This window comes from Callospermophilus lateralis (assembly GCF_048772815.1).
Source record: "Callospermophilus lateralis isolate mCalLat2 chromosome 11 unlocalized genomic scaffold, mCalLat2.hap1 SUPER_11_unloc_2, whole genome shotgun sequence".
NCBI classification, from domain to species: Eukaryota; Metazoa; Chordata; class Mammalia; order Rodentia; family Sciuridae; genus Callospermophilus; species Callospermophilus lateralis.
This window is the reverse complement of record NW_027510154.1, coordinates 655,509-677,562: the sequence shown is the minus strand read 5'-3', so window position 1 is coordinate 677,562 and position 22,054 is coordinate 655,509. Positions and strand designations below refer to the sequence as shown.

The 22,054-nt window shown below is 40.6% G+C and overlaps 1 pseudogene; it reads left to right on the top strand.

Annotated features, from left to right (window-relative positions):
- The first annotated feature begins 11,936 nt into the window (after positions 1 to 11,936).
- LOC143388539 (uncharacterized) overlaps positions 11,937 to 22,054 on the top strand; it is a 200,403-nt pseudogene continuing 190,285 nt past the window's right edge.

The window sequence follows — 22,054 nt, the reverse complement described above, 5'->3', positions numbered from 1 at the left end:
GGAGTGAGGGTGGGTTGGGGTGGGTACTGGGGATTGAACCCAAAAGTTCAATCAGATTTAGCACTGAGCTATATCCCCATTCCTTTTAAAATTTTGAGACAGGCTCTTCTTTGCTTGCTTAGGGCCTGTCTAAGTTGCTGAGGCTGGCCCAAATTTGCAATCCTCTAACCTCTGCCTAGGATTATAAGCATGTGACACCATTCCTGGCCTTTTGCTCATTTTTTAGTCGGGTTATTTGTATTACTATTATTGATATTGAGTTGTTTGATTTTCTTAAATATTTTAGGTATTAATTATATATCCTTATCAAATATACAGATTGTAAATGTATTTTCTCATTCGGTAGATTGTTTCTTCACTCTGTTGATTATTTCCTTTGCTGTGCAGATTTTGTTTTTAGTTTAATGAACTCCTATTTGTCTACTTTTTGCTTTTTATGTGCTATTAAAATTATTTTTGTGGGGCATTGGTGTTTATGTAAAACTCCCCAGGTGACCCTAGGCACAGTCAAGGTGGAATACACTAGCACACAGAACATTTCCATCCAGGACAGGTGAGGGACACCACCCTTAACTACAGCAAGGGAGTTTTAGATAAGATTTCAGAAACCCTGGAACAGGAAAGAACAGGATGCTGGAACCCCTTCTTCAGGGACTGAGTAAACTATTAGGAAGATGAGTAAAAGGGACAATAGTTATAATAATAAAAACTAGGAGCAATATTATAGAGAGAAAATAAAAAATAGTATTTATGGTTGAATGCAGTAGTTTGGTTATTTAATGGAAAATTCCACATATCAATATTTTGTAGTAAGAGTCTAGATCATTCCCAGGTGACTTTCTAACTAAGAGTCTACATATATTTGAATTAATTGGGGCTTGAAGGCAGGGGAATAGGCTCGGGGACCTCTAGGCTTCATTTTAGTTCTGTGATTCCATCAATTTCACATATCTCCTTGACCAGATAACATTTTCACATCTCTCAATCTGAATTCTATTACTATAACTGGCTCTTATTTCCTTTCAATCTAAAGTGACAATGAACTATCAATTGCTTTCTTGACAGAGACAGTGTAACTCATATCTATATTAAATGAAAGATAAAGGAAAAGGACATTCTTTAGATAGACTAGATAGAGTGGTATCTAGCCAACTTTTTGTTTATTTGTGTTGAGGATTGAACCCAGAGGCATTTTACCACTGAGCTACAACCCCAGTTATTTAGGGATTTTTTAAAATTATTATTTTGGATTTGACTAAGTTTCTGAGGGTCTCACTAACTTGCTGAGACTGGCCTGGAATTTGTGATTCTTCTGCCTCAGCCACCCAAGTCCATGAGAATACAAGGCATGAGCTACCACACTGGCTTTCTAGTTAGCTTTTAAAGAACGTGATGTTCTCTTGTATCCATGAACTTTAGGTACAGCAGACTCATTTAAAAATATCTTTTCCCAAAACTACTTTATGTTTTCTGTTTTAAGATATTGTTCAGTGGGCTAGGGATGTAGCTCAGAGGTAGAGCACTTGCCTAGCAAGTGTGAGGCCCTAGGTTGTATCACAAAGATATTGTTCAAAATGAAATGGTCAACATAAAATTTTTGTAGAGGCAATTTTAAAACAAGCTAAGCATTCATCACTTCTAAAAATAGATAAATTATTGTTTACTAACATAATAGGATATCTTGCAAAAAATGAGATTTATAAGTACATAAAATGGTAGAGTAATGTGATTCTATTTTAGTTCAAATTAAATGTATATGTTCATGTATATGTGAATATGTGCTTCAACCAAAAAAATGCTCTCAAAGGATATTCAAAGTAATGCATAATATGGTGGTTTTCCCAGCATTCATTACAACTGTAACTCCTTGTGTAGCAGCCAATTCTGTGTTTTAGTTAGAGTTGATCCCACATCCAGCTCCAGAGATTGACCCTATTCATGGAGCCAATTAGGATAATAACACACTTTCTGTTACAGAGACTGATTTGAGGATGGAACCTGATGTAATCTGAACTTAGCACTCCTGAGACTTTCATGCTGGCTCTAAGTAGGCACATGACCAAAGTTGGATCACTCATAATGAAGACTAGGATGTTCACTCCACCATGGTTGCATTTCTTTCTTTCTCTTCCCCAATTTCCTTTTCATTCCCTCCCTACCTCTCTCTGATGAAATATATTATACTGTTGGCAGCTATTTTACAACTATGAGCTAAGCCAGTGTTAGGGTGAAACTGATAACTCAAAAGGCAGAGCAAAAAACTAGGAAGAAACTGAGTCTTTGATGACATGGTTGCATGATTTAACTAAACAAATCTCTAAACCAACCCTGCCTCTGGACTTTCAGTACTCTTTATGCTTGCTGTTTAATATGTTCAAAATAAAAGGATCAATGTGACATTGTTTATAAAAGCAAAACACTGGAAACAACCTAAAGGTTCTCTCAGAAAAACAATCAAATAACTAAAGTGAGCTAATATATTCTCTTATTGTTTTGTCCACTTTGAATTGTTTTTTTTTCCTTACTTGTTATGTAGTCTTAATTTATACATGTACCATATTGTTATGTGTTCAACCCTTGGAATAATGTGTGTGTGCGCCTGCATGTATATGGGGGAGGGTGGTCAAAGTTGGATAGGGAAACTCTCTTGCCTTCTACACTTTTGTGCTTCTGTTTGTTTATTTGTTTATCTTTGTGGCCCTGGAGATCAAACCCAGCTGGATCAAACCCTTTAGACTTGACAATTCCTTTAGCTCATTCCCAAAGGCCCTCATACATGCCGGGAAAGTGGTCTACTGCTGAACTACATCCCCAGCCCTTTTTTATTTTATTTTGAGATAGGGCCTAAATTGCCCAGACTTGCCTCAAATTGTGATTCTCCTGCTTCAGCATCCTGTGTAGCTGGGATTATAGCTGTGATTCATTACAATGAGTGCTAAGAGCCACAGCCAATTAATATGATGCATGGCATTTTTGATTGAAAGGTGATGCCAGCTAGCCATTGAGATGAAATGATTATGTTAAAAATTACATACATATGGATACCGGACTCCTGCTGTTCACCTCGGCCTGCTGAGGGACTTCTGGAGAGTTTCCATTGGTTGGGAAAGTGCAGTAGGAGGGAATTCTGGGGGAGGAACTTGCTCTTGGGTTCCGGGAGGAGACCAGGAGAACGCAGCGTGTGTGGATCGGCAATCTTCCCAGGCGCATACGGGGTATTGGCGGCTATTTAAAAAATAAAGTTTGTTCCTGCTTGAGTGGCTCGTGATCTTGTGCCCAGCCAGACTGCAGCAAATGAGCACGTGTTGCTTTCTTTTATTATTAAAATTTGATTTTTAAGTAAATTGTGTTGGAAAACAAAGAAATATTGGAAAAAATAGTTTGTGTCAAAGCAATGTTGGAAATATTTCAGCCTCCTTTGGGGGAGGTGTTAGTGACTAGAAGAATAAAGGAGAAGCTTTTGCAGATACTAATAACATTTTATATTGAAATGGTTCCATGTTTGTGTGCTGAAAGCCATTGCCAAGTAGGAATGACACATGGCAATTTCTTTGTCAGTCTACCCCATGTTGCTTAGAGGAAGGACTCTCCATAGTGGACCCAGGTCATTTGCAGTGACTTTGCATGAAAGGTGACCTTGCTCAAGGACCAGGGCAGATTGGGGTTTAGGGGGTTCGGGTTTAGGGCGGTTCCAGGTTTAAGGTGCACCCTGCTGAGAATAGGGCGTATCCTGCTGCCTCAAGCGCCCACCCTCTCCTTGAGTTCCCATTGAGTTCTCGGGGATTCAGAGAGTATTTGGGATTCAGACCCCAGTGGAGAGTGTGGATTTCCCCAGAACGTGCTTGTAGAGTGCCGGTGGATTTTGCCCACAACGTGTGTGTAGAGTGCCAGTGTGAGTTCGGGAATAAAGAATTGCTGTTTAAATCTACAAGTCTGTAAGTGGCTCATGATTTTGTGCCCAGCCAGACTGTGGCACATGTGATCACTTTGTGAAAATTTATTGAACTATAACCTTAGGGTTTGTACATTGTCCTACATGTATCTTTAACTTCAATAAAACATTTACATGAAAATGTTGCATATTTTGGGAAGGAGCTAAAGGAGCTGTCAAGTTTAAAGTCGTTCAGTCTCAACAGCATCTGCCAAGTACATGCTATATGGGAAAAGAGGTTGTCTCTTGTCTCTGAGTGGTTAATATCTACATGTTTTTTCATAAAGGTGCCCCTTCTTAGCATTTCATAAGTTTTCTTTTTCTTTTCCTAATGAAAGAGGGGGAAAAGAAGGGGCTGGGAGGGAGATGTGATCTCTAATCTGCTTCAGTGGCTGGCTGTAAAGTCAGTCACAAATGATCTCGTCAGTTCTAAGGGATGATATGGGAGCGATTAAGAGTTTATCCATTTATTTCTTGCAGAATCTTTTCTTTTTTTTTTCCTGAGCACTTACTTTATGCCTCTATTGTTGCAAATGCCTGAAACACTAGGGTGAATATACTGTATTTATGCCTCAAGAAATTTTCCATCAAACAGAAAGAAATTGGCATGTTAACAAAATTACAGAAATAAAATGTTATAGGGGCTGTAACAGAAATATGCATAGAGTATAAATTATGAGTAAGAAACAGAGGGAGAGATCAGGGCCCCTTAGTGGGTGGTGTATAGGAAAGACGTGTAGAGAATGGTACTCTTGAAAGAGCAGAAGCTACCAGGGTTGCATTTGGCTAGAACTGAGGGACAACCCAGAAGGTTCTTCCAGAATGAGAGAATATCAAGGGCAAAAGCACAGAGGTATGACTGAATTATTCAGGCAAGTTTGGGAAACAAAGATATTTTGCCCAGTTGGAAAGATGGGGGTTGGAGGACATAGATTATGATGGCTTCTCCTAGCAACCTAAAATATTTAAGGGCCTTATTCTATAAATAATGTTGAATAGAAGAGCATCATCATTAGAGTAATTTCTTGGAGAGAGCACTATAACAGAAATCTTTAGAGTGTTGAAGAGAATTAGACTGGGGAACACAGACTAGCCAAGGGGACCTCTGCAACAATACCTATAACAGGTGTGTGGGGGTCTGCAACAGAGCAATGGGAACTTGACTAGAATCAAGGAGCAAGGGCTGTTATGGTGGTGAGATCAGCAGAGATTTGTGCTATAGTTTGGATATAAAATATCTTCCACAGGCTGATGTGTTTAAGTCTTGGTCTTGAGCCTCTTGTGCTGTTAGGAGGTGGTGCATAATGGGAGGAAGTTAGGCCACTCTGGGCACACTCTTGAAGGGGATATTGGGACCCCAGTCTTTTGTTATTTTTTCCCCACATCTCCTACCCCTCACTGACCCTATTACAGAGACTATCAAAGAAGAAACAAACCCTTCTACTCATGTCTTTCAGACCTTTGCCACTTAGAGGGTGGTTCATTACCCAGTAGCCCTAGTATCAACAGGAAGCTTGTTAGAACTGCAGAAAATTGGGCCCCAGCCAGACCTGAATTAAACTCTGCATTTTTACCATGATCGTCAGGTGATTCTTGTGCACATTCAAGCTGAGGAACCCTGCCCTCAAGCACTACTTTCTCATGGTTGGTTGTACATTGGAATCAGCTGGAAATCTTTCCTAAACACTTATGTCCGGGTCCCCAACCCCAGGGATTCTGATGCAATTTACCTGGGGAAGAGGGGGTTGGATATCAAGATTTTGAAAAGTATCCACATAGGGTGACTGTAGTCGTTTTTCTGAGATTGGGGGAGAGTCCCAAGACACTGAATCTTCAATGCCAAAAGAACATAGTTAGCTGAGAAGAATGAGTAATTTGTTGTATCCCTGATAATGGTAAGTTGTAGACAAAGTTGAAGCCTGCTGCTCCAGAGAGTGCATGGCAAAGGATGACAATATATAATTCTACTATCCTGTTTATATTGCAAGTCCCTTAAGGGCAGAAATGGCATTTAAAAATTCTTTTGGGGCAAGGTTCAATGGGGCAGGTCTATAATCCTACGTATTCAGGAGGCCAAGGCAGGAAGATTGCAAGTTTGAGGCCAGCCTGAGCAATTCAGATGAGACTCTGTCTAAAAATAAAAAATCAAAGGCTGGGAGATGTGACCTAGTGACAGAGCACCTCTGGGTTCAGTCCTCAGTACTGTAAAAAAATTCTTTTGACATGTCTTATAGTTGTCTCTTGGCAGTCTAGGGGGATTGATTCCAGGACCCCATTGTGGATACCAGAATCCAAGGATGTTCAAGTCTCTTATTTAAAATGGTATAGTATAGTATTTGCATATAACTCATACAATTCCTACTGTATGTTTCATCTTCTCTAGTTTATTCAGTGATACCCAATACAATGTGTGTTATTCAAATAGTTGTTATTCTGTGTTGTTCAGGGAATAATATCAAGAAAAAAAGTCTAATCATGTTCAGTCTAAATGTGATTTTTAAAATATGTATTTGTGCTTTGTGGTTGGTTGCAACACGGATGCAGAACACATGAATATTGAGGATGACTGTACAATATTTTCTTACCAAGTCTCTAAATAATGCTTATCACCAACATGGTGTTTCTCCAAATGTTCTGTATTCAGATCCTAGTTTACAATTTTTTTTAATGGGAAAGGGAGTTTATAAATTTGACACTTATATCTGGAGGCAAAAGTACATAAACACACATCTCACTCTCCAGGAGATCTTAGAGTTCTCCCAATAAATGCTGTTGAAGTTGACTTTGTCAGCCAACTGAGACACTCTACTCCTAGATAGCTCCATGTACCCAGCTCAGCCCTGGAGCTCATGTCTGAATGGGGACACTAGCTCTCAGGTTTTGCTTGTGTTTCTTCAAGACTTGGAAGAGATGACTAATGTGTTTATATTCAGTTTCCCAAATTCCACACATATGCAAAGTAAAAGTAAGTATACTTTAGTCTGAAATCTGATGTAGCAGTATTATGTGCAGAGGACACATGACAGACAACATACAATGCAATATTTAAAAGTAAGCCTCAAGATCAATTCCTGAGTTCATTACCAATGTTCTTTAATCTAGGCCTCAGTTTTCTTATCTTTAAAATGGGGATACTAAAGATACCATACCTGTTTTATAAGCTTGTGAGAACTAAGTGGATTCTTATGTACACTATCTTTAGAATACGCTTGAGTCTTAGCAGGTGGCTCCACCAGAGGTAACTGTGACTTTAATTCTCCTCCTGTCTACTTTGTTTTCTTTGACCTCTTGGTCTTTCTTCCTTTATTTTGTGCATCTCTGGGATTGGAGATTTGGGACATTACTGAAAATGAAAGAAGGAATAGTTGAGGACAAAAGAAGACACAACTCAATTTATAATCTTTCAATACTCAGGTTTTCTGTTCACATGCTGTTACCCATATATGACTTTCTAAAATGTCCTGATAGAAGCCCACAATTTTGAGAATTTAAGATTTCATGAAATTAACAAAATTGTGAAAATCTTATATACACAAAAAATAAGACCTAATAAAAGTCGGTGGAACTGGTTTGAAATTATGAATTCTTGACTGACAAGTTTAATTCTTGTAATAGTCCATCTTTATTACTAATGATGATGAATATTTTACTCCCCACAATCATATTAAAGTTTGTAAGCAGTTTGTCCTTCATTGTGTCTCTTCTGCAATAGGCAAAGTTCAAGGTTATAATGTCTATCTCATTCTAAAGTCGACCTAGCATCTTCCCACATTTTAATTTTTTTTTACTTATTAAAAGCACACTTAATTTTCTCAGAATTGTTTTAGATTCTTGTTAAATTGAGAAGACACTACATATTTTAGTATTTACCACATCAGGTTTTTCCTATTAATAGTATCTTCTATTAATGTATATTTATTACAATCAATGAACCATACTTGATAAATTATTGATAACTCAAACCCATGCTTTATTCAGTGTTCCTTAATTTTTACCTAAGGTCTTTTTCCTGTTCCAGGATATTATTCAGAATGCCATATTACTTTTACTTTTTGTGTCTCTTTAGAATCTTCTTCCTGTAATGATCATCTCTCTTTTTATAATAATTCCTTTGGATTATCCACTATTGTGATTATGAAATGAATTCACGGATAATATTCACACTCAATTTAAAACTCAATGTAATGATCTAAATTATAACAGAGGAGGAATAAAAGGCTATACATAATTAATATGCATTTTGCTTTTATTTTAAATGTTCACTCAAAAGTTATAAAGAAGTAGTTAGGTATTTGTACCTACTTATAACTTTAGAAAGATGACAAAACTCTGCAATATTATTGACACTTTCCTTCATTTTTAACATTTTGCAACAAGAACTGAATAAACGTATTTAGATACACATGGAATTACTAGGCAGTTATGCATGTGACAGGCACAGATGTGTTGGTTACTGTCTCAGATGTCATGAATGGAAGTAGCTTCAGTGTCTTGATTTTCTTAAGTGGAAAACAGTACCATCTTTTGTAGACTTTTATAGTAGATGTATTTCCAGAAAATTCTGTGTATATTCAAAAGGTAAGAACATTTTTCACATTTATGTGTAAAATAGAGTTAAAGTCCTAATGCAATCTGAAATGCATTTTAACCAGAACCTAAAGGTTCAATGTGACATATGAAGGCCACATGGTTTGTACATAATGGTCTTACATTCTGGGCCACCTTCCACTAAATGCCAGTGGTCCCCTCCTCCTATCATTGTCATAACCAATGAAAGCACCTGCAGTTTTCCAAAATGTCCCCTAGGGGGTGGTACTGCTGTGGATTGTGGTGCTAGACAGTTTAACAGGAAGTGTTGGTTTCTTTGTGAAAAGAGTTCAGCAGTTGCTGAGTGCCAGAGACAAGGCACACAAAAAACACTTACCAAGGTGCCTGGTACTTTGTATGTTTTCCAAGAATGTAGTTAATTTCTTCCAGTTAATCAGTAGGGTTGTTTGGGAGAACATAGTATCCTTGGCATCCAGGTAGATGTGTGTGAGTGGGGAATGCAGATCAGACAAGTTCTGCCATCCCTGACTCACACATGAAATAAGCAATGAATTATTAATCACTTACATTTGGAAAAGGGAGCTCGCAGGAGTGAGCCAGAGTCAAAGAAATCTTTCTGGAGAGGACAATAGTAGCTTATTGAACCAGGGAAACTGGAACATTAAGGAAATATACTTTTACCCCATGAATAAAAAATATAGCTCCTAGACCCTTACTTCTCAAAATGTGTTTTTCAGACCAGTAGCACTGGCAGCACCTTGGGGTTGTTAGAAATCTCAAAATCTCAGCCTCTATCTCACTCACACTGATTCAGACTCAGCATTTTAGCAAGAATCCCAAGTGTTCATAGGAGCAGAAAGGGTGTGGTATGTTTCCCCGTCCAACATAAGGGTCAAGACTGACACCCCTATAACAAAAGACAGGTTAATAGGAGAAAAACACAACAAATTTATTTAATCAACATTTTATGTGACACAGGAGCCTTCAGAAATATAAACCCCAAAGCCTAGGGGAACTGTTGATTTTTATGCTTAGATTTAATGATGAATGGACAGCCGTGTTTGAATGTAATTGGACAAAAGGGCATGAGCTAATGGTAATCGACTGGGGAAACCCAGCAAGAGCTTTCTGTTTGCATTTTTCTTGGCTTCTCTCCATGTTATTCCTTCCTCCTGGGTACAGAGCAGGACTCCTTCTGGAATAGGGTTTTATGAACTATCAGACAAGGTAGGTCAGGGAATTTATATTTGGTAGCTCCTACCCAGAAGGGCTGAAAAGTTAGAATAACATTTCTAGGTTTTATAGCTTTAAATATTTTTTAGTTGTTGATGGAACATTATTTTGTTTATTTTATTTTATATGCAGTGCTGAGAATTGAACCCAGTGCCTCACACATGCTAGGGAAGTGCTTTACCACTGAGCCACAACTCCAGCCTTGTGACTGGTTTTGAAAGATTGGAGAACTGTTCCAGTTTCTCTGAACCACCTTGGGGGAAGAGGAATTCTATTGTCTCTGGAATGCCTAGGGGAGAGGGACAGGGAAGGAAAGCAGGAGAAAGTAGGGGAGAAGTTCAGAAAGATCTTATTTCTAAATGTTTTTTTCTTCAGTTCAAAGTACTAAGCATGCAAAGACTTTGGGGTATTGTATTCTGAGATCCAACATGTGCATCTGTAAATTCAAGTTTGAGTTTCACTGGACTATAATGAGGAACCAGAAGAATGAACAATAATACTGTTTCATTTTTTGTGAGAGCCTGCTGTAGACCTGGTGTGTGTGTGTGTGTGTGTGTGTGTGTGTGTGTGTATGAATGCAGAAGAGCTACAGGGTCCACACTGTGGAGAGTAGTTAAGTAGTGAGAATGACAGTAGTAGTAGTTCCAGAATAATCTACACCAGAATGTGAGTGTGTGTGTGTGTGTGTGTGTGTGTATGTGTTTCAAAGATTTCTGACTAGACTTCATCTGCTGAACTAGAATTTCCAAGAGTCAGGAAGAAATGGGTATTTAAATAAACAAACGATAAACTCACAAACACATGAAGGCTGGGGATGTAGCAGTGGTAAAGCCTGTGCTTAGCATGCTGAAGGGATGTTGAATCCTGGTTCCATCCTCCAACAAAAGAAAAAAACAGATGTCTGTCAGAATGGGGAGAGGAGCTTTACAAAATACTCATGTCAAGATTTCAGCCCAGATCTTTCACATCAATATGATATCAAATATGATATCAGAATCTCTAGCAGTTGTGGAGGCCTGGACATTTTTGTTTAGTCTCCAAGCGTTTCTTTGAAAGTCATTGACTACATGACCAAAGGGAACCTCTATAAAACTCCTCTCAATAATTTATATAAAGAAATAAAATCAAGTGTGTGTGTGTGTGTGTGTGTGTGTGAGAGAGAGAGAGAGAGAGAGAGAGAGAGAGAGAGAGAAAGAGAGAGAAGTGTGTCTGCAAATATATCTGAAGGATTGTCTACTTCAGAGGACAGAACAAGGATTAGTGGGTAGAAATTTTTAATGTTTTAAAGTCAAACAATCATAGCGTTTTCCTTTTTCTTTTGGGGCAAGAGGGACATTTGAAATGACCTAGATCAACTCTTAGTTTGTAGTTGAAGAAATTAGTGGTCAAAAGATAAAGGAAACCAAAATCAACTCCTAACTGATACTGATTAACAACAATAAAATGAGACTCTCCTCATTTCTGTGATTTTTCCACTTCATCACAAAGGCATTTAAATTCCACCCTGATTTCGATCACAAGTAAAGCTGAAATGAGAAAGGAAACCGGTTACTCTTAAAAAAAAAAAAACAAAAACAAAACAAAACAAAAAAAAAAAAAACAGGGCACATTCCTTTAAAAGAGGAATTCGCAATTTAGAGTACTCAGATTAAATTTGGAGACTGATATCAACCTAAAGATGAAATCTAGACTCTAGAGCTTGGATGTTGATACCATTAAATGCAAGCTCAATCTGTTCAGCCGCCGGCTCTCCTCTGCGCCTCTCCGGTCTCCAAGAGAGCAGGTGTCCGCGGGGCGTGGACTAGACTATGGCTTTGCTGGGGAGACCAGTGCGACCGCGCAGGGGTACCAGCTCCGGGTGATAGGAGGTGGAAAACAGGGATGGGACTGGGGCAGGCTGGAGAGACTTTTAGGAGGATTTTGAGAGGGAGAAATGAGCTGGTGAGGGAACAGGTTGAGAAAGACAGAGTGACAGGTCGCAGTGGGGAAGCAGTGGGGTCCAAGTGTTTTCTACAGCGCTGTTGGTCCATCAGACTCTCTCCACCTCTTGGCTAAGTTGGTGCTCGAGAGAAACTGAGAGGGGGAGTTAAAAGCAGGAGACAAACAGGCTTTCGGGCAGGTGAACCCCGTTTTCTCGGGATGGATGGCGAGTGTGGTGGCCCAGGCAGGCAGGAACCCGGTTCGTCTCCGAAGCCTGTAAGGCTCCAGAAAAGAAAGATGCCAAATGTGGGGCGCTGCTCATTCTCCTGTCCCCGAGCTGCAGCTGGCTTTGCGGACGGCAGAGGAATTGGGTCTGAAGGGTCCTTTTGGGTACCAATCCGTCGCACGGGAGGGTCGCATCCCCTGTCACGACCTCGCTAAGTACTACCCAAGCCGCCTGCCTCTTCCAAAGATACCAGTAGCCCCTCTATCTTCCGCTCTTCTGACCAGAACCGGTCCCTTGCTTTGTGCACCGACCTCCGTGCACCAGCTCAGGCGCAGCGCCTTGGGGCGGGTCCCAGTCACCCACGCCTGCCCCCAGGGGCGGAGCGCAGCGGCGACAGCGTGGCCCCAGCCTCCGCCGCCGGTCGCGCTAGCCCTGCCGCTTGCGGACCTGCCCCCCATTCCCGCCCCCGTGCACCTCCACTCCGTGGTCCCTGCCCTCCCTTCCTCTCCACGCGGTCTGTCTGTCCGTCTCTCCGCCCACCAGAGCCTCGGTGCGTCGCATTTCTGACTCTAGTCTCTGCTGTGCTCATCTCCGCCACCGCCGCTGCCGCCTCTGCCGCTGGGATCTGGAGCCCCACGCCACGGAACCGGCCTCGGGCAGCGAGCTCCGCAGCCCCTCGGGCCCAGCAGTCCCCCCGCCGCCGCGGGGCCAAGCGCCTCTGGTTGCCGCCCCCAGCCCGGGCCAGCTGAGCAACTCGGCTCGCGAGCCGCCGCACCCGAGAAGGAGCGGCAGGCGCGGATCAGCGAAAGCGGCCAGTTCACCTACGGACTGGAGGATCAAGGTGAGTGGGCACCGCCCAGGGCCTCCCGGACCCCTACCCCGCACGGGGCTCGTTTGATGGGGAGCGTGCTCAGGGCCTGCTTCTCCCTACTTCTGGGTTGAACCTGGGCGGGCGCCTCAGAGCGTGCAGGGGCACGGAACCAGGACTTCCCTGGAAAGGCGCTGAGAGCTGAGGGCTGCATCCCCACCTCCGCGGCCCGTGCTGCCTCGGTAGCGACTCCTTTTTGCAACCCTGAGAAGCCGGCTGCAGGCCCACCCCGCCTGGGCGAGCTCCCTTCTCTCAGCCAACCCCAGCCCCTCCGACGCCCGCTGGAAAAGTTTGCTGTAGCCGGTTTCTTTCTCTCATTTTTTTTTTCTTTTTGCCTTCGTCGTTGAGCGCTCCCGGGGGACTGCAGGGCCCGCTTATCTCGGAGGGACCTGGGTTCCTTACGTCCCCTTTCCAGATCCTTATCCTGCCCCCGCCGGCTACCTGGGAAAACTTCCTCCTGCGGATTTGGCCTCGAGGTGTTTTCTCGGTGACCCCCGGGACTAGGGAAGCGAATCTCGGCCAGGACTGCCGTTGGACTCCGGCGCCCTCAACGGGACCCCGGTTTCCGTAGTCAGCCCTGCTGTGTGGAGAGGGGGCAGAGGGTTGAGATATTTGCGGGGGTTTGGGTCACTAACCTCATCTGAATGGAAGCCATCGAATCTAATTTCCGCAGAGCGCCTTTCCAGCCCTTTCAGAATCCTTCCCAGGACACTGGCCTTACACTCCGCAAACACCCTGAGAGGCCGAGCTCTACCTCTGACCTACAACCAATGTCCTTTTTGAGTTGCCCGCATGGAACGCCAGGACTCTCCTGTTCATTCGCGCGTTTCTTTCGTCTTCCTCCATCCCTTTTTCGTTTCCTTCGACTTGGATTCCTTGCGGAGAATGTCCAGCTCTTGGCTGAATTTACACCTTTTCTGTTTCTTGCTGCTTTCAAATTGGACCCCTTGAAAAGAATCAACGGTTAAACCGCAGTGGCCGAAATCGGATTCTTGCAGCCAGGTCCTCCATGGGGAGCCAGCGCTTTGCACCTCCACCCCCTTTTCTTGGAAGCTTTATTTTGTCGGCTCTGGAGGGTTTATATATTTTAGTCTTAGCAGGTTTCTGTCCTATTCTTAGTATCTCATGTACATTTTTATTCCGTTTTGTGTTGGGATGCACGATCTTTCTCCGTTAGAAATTCTAAACTATAGCATGTGAAATAGTGACATGGAAACAGTGATTTCCGTGGAATCCCTAGAAATGCTCTGCAGGAACTGGAGCTGCTCCGGTTGCAATGAGTTCAGCACCTAGATTGTGGTCTCTCTCCCTCTTCTCACAGAACTAGATATCCTTTGAGACCTGACGACTGGTGAATTACCAGCACCCTGCAAAACTTAACATTTTACCACAGGGTGTGTTAAATTACCTTTGCCCCTCTGTAATTAATAGTGTAGGATTATTTTTTTTTTATTTTGAAGAAACACAAAAATCTGTGTTGAGCTTAATTTTGTAGCAAGGTGGGTCATCTGTAAGAAATGGCCTGTTTCTTCCCACCAGGCCTGTTTCTCCCCACCCCACAAAATTATGGTGGAGGGAGTGCTAGGGTGAGTTAATATTTAGCATAATTTTGCAGCACATGCTCAAGTGTAAAAAGCCTTTCTGAATTTATTCTCAAGGTTATTTGACAGTGGTCAACTGAATTTTATTTTCTATTATATTGTAGCCTGAAAGCATGCACTGTTCATAAACTATCACTGTGTGACAGCATTAGATATCACACACAGCCTCTCTGTTAGAATGAATCCTGTCCCCCCAAGAACCCAGTGTCGTGTGCCATTGAGAGCTAACTGAAAGTCAATGTGACATTCTTTTGTTTGACACACTCCCGACAGCAAAGAGTTAATGATAAGTGAGTCATTTCAGATAAATAAATCAGAAGGTTACCTGGGGAGGATTATTGTGATATTTTGTATTTGTGTTACTTTTTTTCATGTGGGGTTTCATCTTTCCAATATCAATTTTTGTTATCCCTTGGGAATGGTTCCAGTGCTGCTACTTTTTCCTAATGGTGAGAGGATTGGAAAGAAGAAGTCTGGGCAGTTGGTAGCTTTGCAGCTCTCAGCCCTGCCAGGTTGGCTTTCTTCTGGGCCTACATACCTGTAGAATCTGAGGGGATGAATACTCTTGATGTGTACCTATATTTGGTATTCTCTTTTATCCTAACTTTCTTCTGAGCTATTTGGACCCTGTTGGGGACCACTTCACACTGAAATAAAAGCATTGCTTTATAATCTCTGTGTTGGAATTTTGAAGACATTTTGCCTTTAGAAGTGACATGGGCTAGTTCCTAGACACCTTGCCATCTCAGAATGTCAGTACTGTAGTGCCATTTGGTTGAGCTTGTGGTTGAGAGAGCAAGAGCTCTGTGGTTTAAGACCTCAAAGGAATTAAATACACACACAAAAAAATAGGCCAAGTTTGTTTAAAACATTTCTACCTCCCACTTTGAATGCTCAGTTTTCTCTCCATTAGTGTTTTCCCATCATTCTGTCCCAAACTTTAGGGTGTGGTTTAACCAAAGAGTAATATATTTTATTATTTCTCATTAGTTTCCTATTTAATAAAAATTCCCCTTCCTGCAGATAATTAAAGTTTGATAGACTCTTAGAAGAAAGCAATGGGAACTAATTGATACTAGTATGGCTTAAACCTCCCACTTATATTTGTATCCACCTCGGCAAAGAAATTGGTTCTTCATTAATAAAGACCTATGCTTAGCATGAAGAGAACACCAAATTCCAAATATGTGAAATTTAAATGGAGTTAGAAATTCTGATGTGGAGGCCAAGCATGAGTAGGGAGAATCCAGCCCTGCTTGCTCTGCTGGCCCATTCTGCCTTTCCACACTAGCCTTCTTCTACCTCTGAAGACCTCTGAAGCACAGCTTCCTGAGCACTTTAGGAATTCTCACCACATCTTTGTAACTTGTGAGTGCATATGCATCCAACATGGTGTCCAGGAACCTGAGTGGACTATTCACTTATGAGCCAGGTTGTTAAGTTTTCATGTTCCACTTCTCTTTGAGTAGTACAAAGTTTTCCATTTTTGGTTTTGGCTACATTTTTAAAGGGAAAAATAAGCTTGAAATAAAGAAAACTTGGCCAGAAATGGGGGAAGTCTTTCCTCTTTTGGTTAGTGTTCCCATTGCAATTACTTCAATTAAAAATTTTTAAAAGGGGCTGGGTATGTGACTCAAGTGGTAGCACGCTTGCCTGGCATGCGTGGGGACCGGGTTCGATTCTCAGCACCACATACAAACAAAGATGTTGTGTCCACCAAAAACTAAAAAAATAAATAAATAAATATTAAAATTCTCTCTCTCTCTCTCTCTCTCTCTCTTTAAAAAAATCTATGAAGTAGTTAATGCAATTGTAAATTAGTATGATTGAACCATTCCACCATGTATACAATAAATATATATAATCTTTAATTTTTTTTTTTAAATCTTGTGGGGAACGCACACCAAGAATCAGATCTCGGGAGGGACCTCCAGACCTACTGATAAGAACACCCAACTGCCACCTTGGCAGGCAGTTCAGCCCATATCACTGTCATCTGAAATTCCTTTCAGGGGAGCACTGGTGGGTGAGGTATTTGGATGGGTCCATATGTGTGGTCCAATTAGGTATATTATTGAGTCCAACTTGCTTTGGAAGAAAAAAAAAATGTTATATGGCAGAATGGAAAACTCAGATCATGATTGTGCCTCTTGTAAAACTAAATTTGCTTTGAAAAGAAACCTTGTTTTTGCCCCCAGTGGATCAGCATCTTGAAATCATTCCTGTCCATATACCTACCAAATGACCTGCTTATTTCAGTCAATACTTAAACATTATAGCTTTACTTCTCCTGAAAATCAATTGGCTTGGAGGAGAGGAAGATCTTTCCATCATTCGAGAAAAGGAAAAGAAATTATTGGGGTATGTGGGATTTGCTTATTTTAGGTTATGACTTCACCTGGAGACCAGGGTGTTTATAGTTAACAATTAGAATTGGGTGTTTTTCCAGTAGCTAAGGAAGAAGAGACAAAGGGATATGCTGTCTTTTCATTTGTAATCACCTATACCTAGGGTGGAATTTGACAAGAGTGAAGGTTTGTCTTTTTCCCATCCAAGTGCATTTGTAAAGGAGGTTTTGGGGAGACTTTTACAGTGAGATGATGGCAATGGTGCCTATACTTGCCATTTGTATTCTCATCTATCTTTTGATCATACATAAGCCCACAGGTTTCAATCATTTAAACATCCTCTGGGCTGTCATTAAGCAGCCTTTTCGACACTGCCACTTGCTTTGCTGAGTGTTGATACTTGGGTCTGGGAAATAAATGGAACAGAAAAGAAGTGTTAGCAGGGTCCTTGGTATAATTTTTGAACAGGATGTGGTTTTGGGCAATATTTGGGCTCAGAAAAATGATACCCCAAATATGGCACTTTGGCATGCTGAGTCCTCTGAAGGACCTTTAGAAGCAAAATATCTTCTGACCATCTTCTGCCCTTCTTCCTCCTGTTTCCCCTTCTCTTCCAAGGCAAAATTATTTTTTTTCCCCAAGGCAGGTCACAGAAACTAGATTCCTCTTCCCTAAACTCAGCCATAACACCAAGCAGTATTACTCTAATTTCTGCCTGCCACCTTTCCGTGTCACACACCACCTTTCTGCATCACAGCTGATCATAACCGAAATTCAATGTGGCCACAAGATGTACCTTGTCTTATGATAGCAGATCATATGACCTTCATTCCAGAAGGGGTCCTGCCCCACACCCAAGAGGAAGAAATGCCATGGAGAGATACCAAGAAGAATCTGGACAGTCCTTGCTGAGTTCCATACTTGGTTTACTACCATTAGCTCATATTATTTTGTGTAATCACATTTTTTATGGTTGTTTTTCACCCAATCTAAGCATAAAAATACTAGCTTTCCCCCAATCCTTGAGTCTTCATTTCTGCAGGCTCCTATGTCATTTAGAACTCTGAATAAATACATTTGTTATGCATTTTTTCCCCGTTAACCTGTCTTCTTGTTGGCAAGTAGGCCATGCCCTTTATCATAGGTAAGGTAAAGTCTCACACCCTTCCTGTCCCCATAGCAGCTAAAGGTTTCATGTGATGGCTGGTCAGACATAAGAGGCGATGTGTGGGACTGATATATCTCACACTGTGATATTTTACAAATAGGCCTGAGCTTTGGCTACCAATTCCTTCATTATTTGGAATTGGTGTGATAAGGCTGCTCAATCTCTAAAAGGAATATTGTGGGTTATTTAGCCAAGAATGGCTTAAACAAGCTTGTGCTTGGGTAGAACACATGACTGAAAATTTGATTGTTTGTGTAACTAAGAGATGCCACTTATGACTTATTTCAAAGGAGAACAAAGAAATATAAATCAGGATCACACTGAGGATGTTTTAATCTTTGAACCAAGGCAGGTGAAGCTTGGGCACTGCCTGGGATTTGTCACAGATGTCTGTTGTCAAGGACTCTCAATGTGCAAAACAGGAGACAAAAATAAAATCTGTCTTACACATGTCCTACCTAAGAAGTTCCCTCCTTAATTTAAGTGGAACAGTTTTACTCCACTTAAACATTCTGAGAATTTTTGATGTGTTTTTGGTCCAAAGGAAGGAGGACAAAAAATGTGACATGTAATTTGGGTTGATGTTGGTTGTAGTTAAAGAAAAACAAATTCGGTATTTCTTTCTGTTAATTGTCAGAAGGTGTGGTAAGGGCTTTTGTAGTACAGGATTCTTTGCTTTGGGTAAAACCAGTCCTCCAGATGGGATTGTGCTGTTGGGTCAGGGCAAATCAGTACCCACAGGCCCAGGAGCCTGAATGATTGAATGTTGTACTGTTTTTCTGATGGAAGGACCTGGTTGGATGGAGCAGCATCTGCCTGAGAGACATGAGTTGATGCAGGGCAAGGAAATGATCTGGTGTGATATCAGGGAGTGTTAGGGGTCTGTGGAGTTTTTCTAAAAAGGACAGCTGCTATCACCTTGCAGAAAATACATGCCTCATATTGCAAATGCCTGTGATTTCTCAAGAGATGCCAGAATGCTTGATTTTTTCATGTGAAATCTCCTAATTGTGAAAACACAGTGTGGGCCAAACAAAACGCATCTTGGCCCATGGGCTGTCAGTTTGCAATCTTTGGATAAGAAATTGTAGCTCTGGCTGTGGGTTTCTTAATAAGGAATCCTTTCTCCTTGTTTTTGTCAGGCTTACTAGAAAGCAGCACCCGGCTGAAACCTCATGAAGCTCAGAACTACAGAAAGAAGGCATTGTGGGTATCCTGGTTCTCCATTATTGTCACACTGGTCCTTGCAGTAGCTGCCTTCAGTGAGTATCAGGAGTCTGCTGATCAATACATGCTGGTGTTGCCTGTCTCTAACCCTGTGGGATGTAGTTTTTCTTTTACTTGACTGTTATTGATGAGTAAATTTTTTTTAGATGTTTGGATCGTCAGGGTACTTATAAATTAGTAAAATGGCTTCTCTTCTCTGCAGAGGGAAGAGGTATTATGACAAAGAAATGGAAAGCAAAGCTGAGAACCTTGGCTTTCATCAGTATGCTGGTTTGTGGAAGTAGATTCTGGCTGCCAGCTGAAGAGTGAAAATATATATTCTCTTGGTGGATGCCTTTAGCTTGGACTGACATGTGACAAATATATATCCTTGAGCTTTTGAGTCTGATGCAACAAGATGAGTGCAATATAGCAGTGAGCCCTCTCTCTGCCCCCACCAATTATATCTTGCATAAAATTTGGAATAAGATCATATTACATTTTAATGAAAGAAAAAAATAGGAGGGTCTTCTCTCAAGTTTTCAGTGGCCACAGAAATATAATCCTTTATTAAAATCAAGGAAAACTATGAAAATGGAACAATTTATGCCTACAGATAATCTCATTTGGGGACTAGGAAGCCCTGTGGTATGTGTATTCTCAATCAACATTTGCAGCCTATGAAAATGTGCATGTGCTATTTGTTCTTATTAATCATGCAATGATTCACAAACCCAAGTAGTGACAGCTACCGCTCAACCTTAGTAGAATCCATGCTTTCTGTTTTGTATTTTTTTAATGATGGGGAGAAGAAGTAGGTATTTTGTACATTTTATGATAAATTTATTACCTAATAAGATCTGTATTCCAAGTGATCAGCATCATACAAGTTGTCTCAGAGTAGGAGAAAAAAAGAATTGTGTACATCAGAAACTATAGCTCTGTGTGTGTTGTTTAAAATTCTATTCTGTCAGATTGGATCTGCTGTTGAAAGGGATTGGCTCCCAAGAGGAAATATTAGAATTTGACCAAATGCTCCCTGCAAAACTAGACATATATTACTTGAAACAATTTATATTTAAAACATTGTATCTTGGCTCTAGAAAAGCCAAACATTTAGAAGCAGAGGGTAGTGCATTTCAGGAAATATCAGTGAGCCAGAAATTTAATCAAGAGGAATTCTGATTCCTGAAAACAGCCACTCTTTCCTCTTCCCTCCCTTTAAATAAAAATACTGAAACAAGAATAACAAGCCCATTGATGTCCCTGGAGGGTAATTTGGTTGTGGTGGCTGGTAGGGAGCTCTGGATCAGACACCATAATTTACATATGTAAAGGAAGAGGAATGGAATGAAGGGAGGTGATTTACAGATGAAATAATAGTTACTCAGACTTGTGCATGTGCCCAGTAGAGCTGTTATTACTTTTGTGGGTGTTTGAATGAAGACCTGAGTGTGAAGAAATCAAAAGCAAGTCTTTCCTTGGGGAGAATATTGTTATATTTGATATACTTAAATCTCACAATAGAGAAAAATTATGAGGAAATTTTGTTTTCACTTGTTATACTTGATCAGTTGTGTTATCTTAAAAATGTTGGTCCATTTCCTTTAGGAAAAAAACTTGCATAGTGCCTACAGAGTTAGGATGTTGCTTTGGGCAAAGAGTTTCCTTTTCCTTTTCTTTTAAACTGGATATCACCCCTTTGGTACAGCAAGTATTTAAATCTCTAACTTCTTGCCTAGAACATATGGGCATTGGTATATAATGTCATGAGCTGTGTTATTTTCTATAGTACATTTAAGTTGTCTTCAACTTCTGGTTTAGTTAAACCAAAAAATTAAGAAGATAAAGTTTTCCCCCACTTGCATTACAGAGTAGCTTCTCTGCGTGTGTGTGTGTGTGTGTGTGTGTGTGTGTGTGTGTATGATCTCTATGTTGTTAGAGTTGTTAGTTTCATTCTAGATTCCTAAATGTATTTGTAATGTGAAATGTTTAAAATAATTTACTTGTTGATCATTTTTTTTTTTTTTGTAATCCTCTTCATAGTTTAGAATGGAAAGAAAATAAATAGGGATTAAGCAATGTAACTGACTTTTGAAGTTATATTTGAGTCAGTGTCTAAAGAAAAATTCTACATTTCAGAAGTGACAATAATATCTATATTTTTTAAGTGTCCCAGAGAGCCCCCCAATCTTTTATTTTCCAAGGGAATGGTTGACAGAGAGGTAAATGAAATGGAAAACTGGCTTGGTGAATCCCTGTCCTATCCAGTAAAATTATCAGGTTGAACCAAATAGCATTAATAAGAGAATTACTACAGATTACTGTAGGTGATGCTTCAGTGTGTCAGAAATGTCTTTGGAGTGTGTGCTACTGTGGATGCACATACATGTGTGTATGTCATGTGTGTGTGTTTGTGTGTGGCTGGTTGGGAGTGTTAATCATGATGAAGAGAAGTGGGTAGTATTTATGTTCATGGCTTCTTTCTACTGTTGGATGATAAAAAGTTGGGGGCATGCCCAGTGTCTATCTTTGCGTGGAATCTATAGTCCAGACTGTTAAATAAATGAATTGAGAGAGATATTAAAAAATCTTTTTTAAAGACTTGTTTGGAAGGAAAATATTTTTTGGAAAATGATAAACTGTACCTAAATGTACATTTAGGTGCCAGGCTTAGGTCTCAGTTACAGTTTTTGAAGACATTCAGGTCATCCTGTGGAAATTATCTTGCTCAGGACAGTGTCTGGCAACCGCATCTACTCGGATCAGTGGGAATTGTTATCTTACCTACTGAATTGCCACTTTCTATTTATTTGTAAATGTTTTTAGTATGCTGTGTTTCCTCAAAAGAATAATTACTAAAAGACCTATTGCTAGTTAATTTGTGATAAATCATTTGAAAAATTAGGAGGACTTTCAAAGTTTGTGACTTGAAAGTGCATTGAATGATATGTGAACTAATTTTGATAAGCCTGGGTAATACAGTGATTTTGGCCTGTTTGAAT